This window comes from Mytilus californianus, unplaced genomic scaffold (genome assembly GCF_021869535.1).
Source record: "Mytilus californianus isolate M0D057914Y unplaced genomic scaffold, xbMytCali1.0.p SCAF_11, whole genome shotgun sequence".
Lineage (NCBI taxonomy): Eukaryota > Metazoa > Mollusca > Bivalvia > Mytilida > Mytilidae > Mytilus > Mytilus californianus.
This window is the reverse complement of record NW_026262593.1, coordinates 60934501-60946624: the sequence shown is the minus strand read 5'-3', so window position 1 is coordinate 60946624 and position 12124 is coordinate 60934501.

The following is a 12124-nucleotide window of genomic DNA, read 5'->3' as shown; positions in this document are numbered from 1 at the left end:
CTAGGGATAGAAGTTTATGAATCATCGTCAGACTCGTATACCGAATCATCTAGTTCTGGCATTATTACATCCGTTTTTCCTGCTTCCACCTGATTGTTTTCATTGGCATTATTAGCTCCTTCGTACCGATCAGTAAATTCGTCTAAATTTTCGGGTGAGGATATATCCTCATACATGTAGTTAAGGTTGACGTTAGTTCTGGGAATATCGTCTTTATAACACTGTTGGAACAACCCATCGGCAACAGTAAAACTTACATCACTTGAATCAAAATTGATATAAAAAAAAATCCCTCTACGTTGAATTCCTTTGGCTCAGCTGCAAAATCCATAATTTCCGACACCTCACCGATTTGTTCTGCCAGGTTCGATTCCTGGTGCATAGTTTTTGGTATTATTGGTTGCTTCATTTAATATGTTATTTACTAGTTGCTCTGTTACACTCCTATCCCTCATATAATTTGAAACATTATTTAATACTGTTGCAGGATTGCATATGTTGGTTAGACACAAGATACATATGTCGAAGCTTTTCCGTCTTTTACCTCAGCAACACCTACTGTAAAGGTATGTTCACCCGTTGTTAATTGGCTTGCGTAATAGTGATGATCTTTTTAAGAAGTGGCATTTGGCTCCATTGTAACATTGTCAGGAGTTGTCAATACTTTATACAAGTGCTGCTGCGTAACCAGTCCAACTTCAGATGACATTTTACCGACGGTGGATTTACCCGGCAGTTCAGATATTGCAATATCAACAAGTGAGAGAACCGATCTTATGACTGGCTTGACATTGTTGAGACCAACACCTTTGCAACAGAAGAAATAATTCAATTCTCTAACTTCGCCACTATATGATCTTCCTTTTTTATTACTTCGAGATCCAAAAACCTCTTTAACGGAATCATTACAGTTATTATTTTCATCACTAGCTTGAAAAAAAGATCTAACTCTGACCTTAAGCTGTCCAATTCCCTCTTGATGGTGTTACATTGTGTGCCCTTTTCCTACATTGTACATGTATTTTTCTTTTTCAGCTTTAGTTTCAATTCCAAAATTTCCAATTTCCTGCCTTTTCAATTTTTTGTAAATTATAGTTCTGGCTTTCCAGTGCATTATTACATTCATAAATATAAGTGACGTTGATTTCCGCTTTCTTTAGGTTTCTTTTTCTATTTCACTTACATATTGAATACGTTTGACAGCCTTTTTAGGGAAACAAGAAATATTTATTCAAAAATTGCTGATATCTCGCTAAGTTTCGCGCATATTGGAAACGCTTTGCTGTCTTATATGTCCATTTAACTATTGAATAAAGACTGCTTTTGTTGACGGAATCTTTTTGTTTGCTAGATACTTCACACCAAAAACTTTTGACTTCCGCTAAATTTTTTAAAGTCTTCAATAATAATTGTACTTTTTACTTTAATATTGGTCTGAAAAGAATCTGACATTTTGACAGTTCAATTTTTGTCCAGTCGCAAATATTTCATACATGTTCAGGACGATAACACAAAATAGAAAGAAATAAGAGTAAAATTTTGTCTTATTTTTGGCTTTTGAATTTTCTGTTTCAGATTTATCCGTATAACACTTTGACAAAAATAATTGCATTTTGTCGTGGCCAAAACAATTTAGAATACGTCGTCGAATATAGCAAATGGTTATGAAGTATCGTTATTTATGTAATAATGGAGGAACTACGACCGTTTTCTTTTTCTAAAGAAAAACGCCAAAACGATTTGTAGAACAATCATGATAACTTTTAGATCTGCTTGTGTGATAACGAAGATAATATTGATAAGACTAAGAAGTCAAAAACTATAAACGCTTGAAATCATAAATATAAAAAAGGTCAACTTTGCCTAGTGGGGTTACCACGAAAGTTTTATTGATTAGATAAACCCATATTTAGTGTATATGAAATTAAAACCCAGCTACCCATTCTTAATCATGTATTCGCTTAATAAAAAAAAAATACACAGAAAAAAAAAGATTCATGTTCAAAAATTGCAGTTCTTCAACTGCAGCAGAAGATAAATATGGTAAAATAAAAATTGAATACTAGTATGTTTTCGACTTCGCCCTTTCCCTAAAATAATCTTATGGTGGTCAATACTTGTCACAAAGAAATCCGATTAAATCTTAGGAAGTCACGAGTTGTTTACACGCGGAATTTATTTAATTGAATTGACGAGTTAGGAAAGGGATTTAAATACTGCGCTGATGTTAAATACCAATACCGATACAAGATTTAAGTGTGGACTTTCTCAAAATGCAATTGCATTGAAAAGTATCCCAGAGTAGTATAGTTTAGCTTTGTGGTGTGTTTGATATGAAGCGAACGGTTTACATCGACACCAATTTTTTTAAGACGTGCATTGGCCTTACGTAGATCTTCATACATTCATTTGTATTTGTTTGATTTGGGAGTGCAAAACAAAACTTTAAAAAAATATATGTAAGGTTCAAGAACGGGAATGGCAGATTTTACGGCCACAAGTACAAATATATACATTAAATAATATGAGTAGAATATGTAAGGTTGTTTTGCTGCGCATCGTTTTTTATGTTCAAGAAAACCACTTTCCACGAGCCATATGTGATTCGTATTGTCTACTACTATCTGGTCTCTGAATGCACAGCATGGACAGAAGGAAGAAAGAACGGACGGATGGACCCATCCAACCATCACTATATACTGTCCAATTTAGAAAGCAGAGAGTATAGTGAATATTAGGTTGAACAAAATGAAACAAATCGAAAAAAAAAATGCCCGACATATAATTTAGCAGGCTTTGCAAGAGGTGAAAACGAATATTCCATTTTCAAAATATCCTTCTGACCCAAGGATAATAAAATTAACTTCTCCATATAAAAACTTAACGCCACTTTCAACAATATCTCAATTTAATCGTGGTGTTCTGTTTTGTTGGTGGAGGAAGCCGTGATACCAAGAAAAAAAAACTTTCGACCCTTCACCGAAACGTAAATTTAACATGCTTGAATAATGCCCAAATGTGGTAATTTTTTAAAACTTAACTCGATATCCTCTTCTGTCCGATAAACTAACTGACAAAAGTTGATAGAAAGAAAATGTCAATTAAAATGTGAATAAGAATAACTAATTCACACATTTTAACGTTTTTTTTTTAGGTATTGTCCCTTTTCAGCATTACATTAAATTGCCAGAGTGACCTTTCTAGATAAAATAAAAAGATAAAGATTATCAAATTCAAATGCAAAATGAAATAGCTTTTGTTTCATTTTTACATTCTTTTATTTTTTTTAATTGCCAAGTACAAAATTTCTATGTTTTTTTATTGAAATTTTAAGCTACACATTTCTCTAATCTAGAATATGATATAAATTAAGGAGATGTGGTATGATTGCCAAAGTAGACAACTATCTACCAAAGACAAAATGACGCAAATGTTTGCAACTTTAGGTCACTGTATGCCCCCTCCCTCCCCCACACGCACACACACAAAAAAATGGAGCAATACACATCCCGTATAATCCTATGAAAGGTATATCTTAAATACATTTTAAATAAACGAACATTTTGAACAAAGATTGACGTAGAGTAAAAAATCGGATTCGGATGTGATTTGATTGCAGTGTTTTTTTTTATTCATTTATTTATATCACTTTGCAGATTTTCCTTGTAATCGTTCAACAACATAGTAAGAAATGGGGGAACAACGATCTTAAAATTATTCGATCACTACTATGAACCATGGCAATTTTATGATAATATTAATAATGATCGTGTTGTTTTGCTGGATCCTCCTCGGTGTAACTTGTTATTATTTAATTGTATAAAAATCATCTCCGCATTATGAAACAACCCCATACAGATAACTATAATAAATGATTACCTGGGCTTTTTGAGATGGTCCCCACAATAGCCAGTAGTGATCAGGGTCAAAATCGTATTGACTTTCCTAACACCTCTAATAAAAATGAAATCTAGAGAACAAAGATCCAGTACACCAAAGCCGCATCTATTTTATTACCCAATTTTTAAAAAAAAAAAAATTTTGTGCAAAACAATACTTGTTATATGTGTACTAGTATCAGAAAATATATCATTCTCATCAAAGCATAGACTTTTTTTAAATGTAATGCACTGAAAGCACAATAATGCAATGTAATGTAATGTTACTAAACTCCCCTAATGTCATATCACGTTCCAATGTTTAGACATTACTATTCTTTTAAAGCGCACCATTTTAGATGAATACACTTTCCGTTTGAATACTGAACAATATATCACTTCCTATTTTTTGACAAACTGAATTAAAGGATTGATTATTTTCTTAATTTGCTGGATGATTTTGTATTTTTATGATCCCCAAGGAAAAGGCATATGGTGCTTTCGGTGCATTACATTTTCGCGCATTACCATTTCATTCACACTCCAAAGTGTACAAAATGGATCCCGCCACATTCTGTATGAGCCTGTCCCAAGTCAGGAGCCTGTAATTTAGTGGTTGCCGTTTGTTGCTGTGTATCTTATTTGTTTTTCGTTCATTATTTTGTACTTAAATCAGGCCGTTAGTTTATTCGTTTGAACTGTTTTACATTTGTCATTTCGTGGCGGAATGTGTTTTGCTTATTGTTGAAGGCCGTACGGTGACTAAGAATTATAAGCATTTGCTGCATTAATCAATCCTCTAATAGTAAATAGAAGAACTAGGGCATATTCGCATAAGGCCAGGACATTTTTTCCATTACTGATCTTTACCAGCAAATTATCAAAACAATTTCCTTCAGCGAATTTGCTCGACTTTAGCAAATAAAAATCGTTAAAATATACCTCACGAAGGAGATATAAAGTATTGATGAAATGATAATTAACTGCTCCGATTCAACGTAAACAAATTCAACATCACAGTACATTTTCACGCAAGAAAACCTTGGTCATCATTTACACAAGAGGCCTAACTTGACCAGTAAAAAGTAAAATAGCAAAAATACCGGACTCCAACGAAAATTCAAATCGGAAAGTCCCTTATCAAATGGCAAAATCGAAAGACGAATGAAAAACAACTGTCATATTCTTGACTTGGTACAGGCATTTCTTTATGTAGAAAATGGTGGATTAAACCTAGTCTAAATCTCTCACTTGTATGACAGTCGCATAAAATTCCATTATATTGACAACAATTTAGTTAAAGTTTAATTTTCAGTACGCTGTAATAGTTATACACCGAGGGATAGGTGTGTCTGGATAAGAAACCCCGTCGGCCGGAGGCCGTAGGGGTTTCTTTTCCAGACACGCCGTATCCCGAGGTGTATAACTAACTTACACCCCATTCTAAACCCTATATTTGTAAACATTGATTATTAAATGAAAGAAAAAAAAAAAACCGATAGCATATTTATTGACAATATCAAACCATGATTTATAAGATTTTTTTTTTAATTACATGAAGGCCCACTAGTAACCTTTCTTAGGGTATCTTGTTCAAACTTTGACAAGTAAGTATATTTTACAAATGTCAAGTTGTTTTGCATATTCCCGTTAAATCCATGTGCTAAAATGGATCAGCGGATCAAAGTTGACCGGTTCGTGTATTCTTATTACAAACAAAAAAATACATCATGCTCCTTGTATGCAGTTGTCAATATGGACGGGTATAAGACGGACGACATTTTGTGGCAAGCGTTGGATTTGGTAGAAGAGACTTACTAGGATAAAGGCAATATTATAACCCAAAGTACTTACCTGTATCAGTGTAATAAAGGTAATCATAACTGTATTTTATGTCTTACGGTTTTATACCCCCCCCCCCCCTTCTTCTCGAGAATAAACAAACATTCATATTCGGACATACTAAGGGAATCGGATATGTGTGACCCGACTACCAAACACGCTCAACATACAAAGATACAGATTTAATATTTAGGAACTCCCTTTTTGGGGGCAAACAGGGGCTGGTCCAGCTGGGGGTTTCCAACTCAAGAGAAAGGGGGGGGGGGGTCCAACCATTCAAATGCATTGATCTTTTAAATAAAAGTCGGGTCCAAACCGCGGAACCCCCACCCCCAGATCGGCCAATGGGTAACCGGGGGGGGGGGGGGGGGGGTCCCGGGAGTAAGAATCCCCATTTTTTTAAAAGACCAATGCTTTAGAATAGAGACATATGACTGGGATAAAATAAAATTACCTTCAAGCAATGGAGTATTTAAAGGACTATTTTTGTATTCAAAATAGATGCTTAATTTTTTTCCCTATTGGAATTTCTTATAATACAGTGGCGGATCCAGAACTTTTTGTAAGGGGGGGGGGGGGGGGGGGGGGGGGCACTGACTGACCTAAAGGGGGGGGGCGCTCCAGTCATGCTTCAGTGATTCCCTATATAATCAACTAAATTCCTCTCCCCCCCCCCCCCCCCCCCCCCCCCTGGATCCGCCTATGAAAAGTGTTTTTTTAATATCTTGAAACAATTTGTAGTGAACACTATTAGTAATTTCTTATGTTCATGCTATTAAAAAATAATCAATTTCTATTGTTACGAATAACAATGGACTTTGTTTGCGGGATGTAGAAGCAGGGGTTTCCAGAAACCCCGCTCGTCACACCCTGTGGTCAAAATCATTTGTTATTCGTAACAATAGATCTATTCAATTTACACATGTTTCAGAAATAGAAACTATGAAGTATAACAATAGAACTGGGGTGTAATACTAAATCAATATTTGGTAATGTACCTAATCGGTGTAGCTTCCAAGGACTCACTTTGTAGACATGTACAGTTACGGATGAACTGAAATCAATAAAAATGTCTGTGATCTAGGACACACATATATTTACACGACCTGTTTTTTAACCTTATTATTTTACCATACTTAGCACATACTTACAACTTCTCGTCCAATCAAATTGCTTATATTTGCCTTCTAATTTTCATAGTACATACTTTTCCTGTGTACTAAGTAACTACGCATGAATGACCACAAGGGTAAGATTTCATTGTGTCGTAATCAAGATATTTAAAACAAAAATTGCCACTGGCTATTTTGAAATAAAATGCTGTGTTCCAAATTAAATTAAATAGTTTGTAATTAGTTTTCACATTGTTTTTAAATATCCTGCTATTAAAATCTTTGGATCTAAAAAATGTTTTTGACAATTGCAAATTTTATCATTTAAATAAAGGGTAATACATATGGTTCTTTATACCTTGATAAGAGTACAACGATATCTTAAAATTATGATAATGTATCATCCATGCAATTACTTTGTACACAGAAAAGTGTGTACTATGAAACCTTGTGAAGGAAAATTAAAGCAACTTGGTGATAATTTTTTAAACTTTCTTAAAGAAAGTGATCTATTTCATCATGAATTGATTGATTTTTTTATTATTGGTTGCTTAATGTCCAGTGGCAAATATTTCATGCATGTTCAGGACGATGTCATGAATTGAAAAACTGTGATGATGTCTGAAGATAATGTGCCACCTATATATATATATATAAACATATTCTGATAAATCTTTTAGTTTTTACTTTGAACTAATAAAAAAAAAAAAACACACAAAACCTATAATCTCTGATCTATTTGTAGTTGCTTTTTAATGCCTATCTGCTAGACTATATCTTTGGGGACAAACTATCTAAATGTTTCAAATTTATTATAGCTTTAGTTTTACTGTGAAATTAAAAAATGTTTTCAAAACATGTAAAGCTTCCACTGCAATTTAATTATTGCCTGCTTTTGGTCAATTTATTTTGTCATCTTACCTTGTAAGAAGAACATGTATAGTAAAACACCGCTTTATATCAGTATACATACTTACACCAGCAGCTACCATCTTTTCATTCTGGAGTCAAGGGCCTTTTGAAATCACATATATTACAATGATACTAGTGAGTAGATTTACAAAATTCGTTAATGAGCTCCGTTTTACAAACACCTGTGATACAAGTAGTCAGCCAAAATAAACTATCAATAGACCAATTAAAAGATTACTCGAGTTGTAAATATATGCTAAATTGGATAGTCTATGGAAAGGTATATACTATGAAATTAAGAGCTTGGGGCAAGCCCCTCGCTCTAAATTTCATAGTATATACCTTTCCATAGACTAACCTAGACTTATTTGAACAGGTATTAGACGTGCTACGAAATGGTATATACTCGACGCTGAGGTTGACAATTTAGATCTTAATTGCGAGTATCGTATCGAAACACAAACGTGATTTAAAGATTTCTAAATCTAGGTTAGTCTATGGAAAGGTATATACTTTGAAATTTAGAGCGAGGGGCTTGCCCCGAGCTCTTAATTTCATAGTATATACCTTTTCATAGTCTATCCAATTTAGCACATATTTACAACTCGAGTAATCTTTTAATTGGTCTATTGATAGTTCATTTTGGCTGACTACTTGTATCACAGGTGTTTATAAAACGCAGCTCATTAACGAAGTTTTGTAAATCTACTCACTAGTATCATTGTAAAATATGTGATTTCAAAAGGCCCTTCACTCCAGAATGAAAAGATGGTAGCTGCTGGTGTAAGTATGTATATTGATATAAAGCGGTGTTTTACTATACATGTTCTTCTTATATGGTAAGATGACAAAATAAATTGACCAAAAGCAGGCAATAATTAAATTGCAGTGGAAGCTTTACATGTTTTGAAAACATTTTTTAATTTCACAGTAAAACTAAAGCTATAATAAATTTGAAACATATAAATAGTTTGTCCCCGTAGATATAGTCTAGCAGATAGGCATTTTAAAGTAACTACCAATAGATCAGAGATTATAGGTTTTGTGTTTTGTGTTTTTTTTTTTTATTATGTCAAAGTAAAAACTAAAAGATTTATCAGAATATGTTTATATATATATATATATAGGTGGCACATTATCTTCAGACATAATCACAGTTTTTCAATTCATGACATTGTCCTAAACATGCATGAAATATTTGCCACTGGACATTAAGCAACCAATAATCAATAAATAAAAAAAATCATGACGAAACAGATCACCTTCCTTAAGAAAGTTTAAAAAATTATCACCAAGTTGCTTTAATTTTCCTTCACAAGGTTTCATAGTACACACTTTTTTGTATACAAAGTAATTGCATGGATGATACATTATCATAATTTTAAGGTATCGTTGTACTCTAATCAAGGTATAGAGAACCATATGTATTACCCTTTATTTATAATATAGCAAAGTGCTCTCGACCAATGAAATTGTAGGATTTAATGCCTCTTAATTGTGAAGAATTGATGTAAATCATGTTCTTAGTAAGGGATTATCCTATTATTTGGGTATATTTACAGTTCAAAACAAAGAGTTTCTATAAATGAGTTACAACTGCCCCGAAGCACATTTATCAGATTGAAAGGATTTATCACACAGTGATTGAAATTGACTATAAAAAGTTGAATCGTGAAACAAACAAAAAAACTCAAAATAAGTTGAAGTTATCTGCAGTAAAATTGTTACCGTGAATGTTATGAAAATATTAATAATTTCAAATTACTAAAAAATTAAACAACATCAAACCAATGCAAAAAAAGAAAAAAAAACTTTAAAATAAAAAATAACCTAAATCTTTAGCTTTCCAAAACTTTGATTACTGAATCAGCGGTTGCGAAGAATAGTTATTTCTAATATTCTGATAAAATAAAAAAAAAAACAGGAATTTAATTTAAGTTTTGGACATATTAAAAACTTTTAAAGGTATTTTATTTGAACATTTCCCATACATAATGAAGTAGTATTTGATGTAAAAAGCCGGAACAAAATATTGGCTGTGAAATAAAATTTAGTTGTAACTCAAATGTATTATAAATTGATTTAAACTGTGAATAAAAAAAGAATAGTTCCTCACTAAAATATTACATGATTTACATTCATACTCACAATCAGAAAACATATACAAATCTTACGTTTTCTTTGTACTGTTGTGTCACCTAATACATGTTTCTATAACGCATTTTTTTTTAAAATATTTCCCAAATGACAAGAAAGTCCTTACATCACTAAAACTAATCCATAAATGACATGCCGAAAAAGGAAGTCATGCATCAATTATAAACATTGCACTGACAATGAAACTAATTCTTGTATACAACCAATCAAGAGATCATTTGAGCCTTGAGCACTTTACAATATTCTAAGTTTGTAAGAGAATGATAATCCCTTACTTCATGATAAGTACTCGCTAACGCTCGTACTTAATCATGAAGAAAGGGATTATCATTCTCTTACATATACTTAAATGATAAAATTTGCAATTGTCAAAAACATTTTTTAGATCCAAAGATTTTAATAGCAGGATATTTAAAAGTCAACGTGAAAACTAATTACAAACTATTTAATTTAATTTGGAACACAGCATTTTATTTCAAAATAGCCAGTGGCAATTTTTGTTTTAAATATCTTGATTACGATACAATGAAATCTTACCCTTGTGGTCATTCATGCGTAGTTACTTAGTACACGGGAAAAGTATGTACTATGAAAATTAGAAGGCAAATATAAGCAATTTGATTGGACGAGAAGTTGTAAGTATGTGCTAATTACCTGTGTATCATAATTTGTACGACTTTGCCCCCAGCAGAGCTATAGAAAAACAGTACATTAACGGGTGTTGTACGACTTTGCCCCCAGCAGAGCTATAGAAAAACAGTACATTAACGGGTGTTACACGGACACTTTATAGATGATACACGGACACCTTTTAGTTGTTACACGGACACTTTTTATGAATAGAATCACTCGTGCATGATCAGTGAGTTCATGGGCACTTTAAATTTCGATTAGATTTGAACTTTTTGTTTTACCGACATATTTCCTGTCTTTTTTATTAAAATATTTACGTTGGCATCAAATAACTGTATTTTTTTCAAACAATTCCGGTATATTACTATTCATATCAGTACACTACGGAATTGACCATTTAACTTCAAAAGGGGGGGGGGGGGGTTATGGTTTTTTCCACAAAAAAAATATTCTGATCCCCAATTTTATGAGAAAAAATATAGTGTGGTCAAGCAGATGACAAAATAATGTTCTGATTCCTGATTTTCCGAGTACAGTATATTAAAGTGCTAATTTCGAAATAAATATTTGGTGATAGCGTTGAAAAGGTAAATAATTTTCTTACTCAGAAAAAAAAAACATACCCCTTTTGAAGCTAAATGGTCGGTCCGTAAATGTATTCTTTCAATATATGGACATGAATAGTATTCTGGACAATACTGAAAGTAAAGAAAAGCTGGTACCGACGTTTATATTTCAATATAAAAGACAGTAAATATATATAAAAAAATCAAATCTAATCAAAAGATAAAATCCCTATCAACTCACCAATGCACGATTGATTCTATAAATAATAAGTGTCCGTGTAATACACGTCCAAATAGGCAGCAAATCTTGAAGAAAATCTTTCAACTTATGTCACCAATTTTGGACGGTAAGCTGCGATTGGATCATAATTGTGACACGTGTTTAATCCTGATCAATACTATTAGAGACCTACAAGCATGAAAATTAAAAAAAAAAACCCAAAATATATGCCTATATATATCTAATAACAAGCCAAAATCTATTTTTTCATAACATTTCATTCACTAATGAAATAAGAACTTCGTTCTTTTTATACATTTATACTGTTATTGAAATCATATATATTGAATTCATATATTTGGGAGCAAACGGACGATTTTTATTATTTTTTTAAGGGGGAATGGGGAATGGAATGGCACATCCTGCATTTTTTCAACAAAAAAGGATCAAGCCTGTTATTTTAAATGATTAACCCCCCCCCCTTTCCGTTTTTTCCCCAAATAAAAATCAAATGTTAGCTTGCTTACCTCTTAAATCTTTTTCCTACATTACTTACTTGCGAAGTTGCATTTAAAAAAAGTCTCAAATGTGTACGACATTCATCTTTTACTTGATATGGTTCTTTTTTATAAAATTATTAGATTTTTGAATTTCTTGAGAAAAAAAACTCTCGGCTGAAGGAAAGTGAAAAAAAAAGTTTGTTTAAACTGTAACTTACATTAACTTGTATATGGTCATTTAAGTTTCTAATCTGTTTAATTTTGCTACCTCTTTTAAATGCAAAATGTACTACTTCTTTCTTGA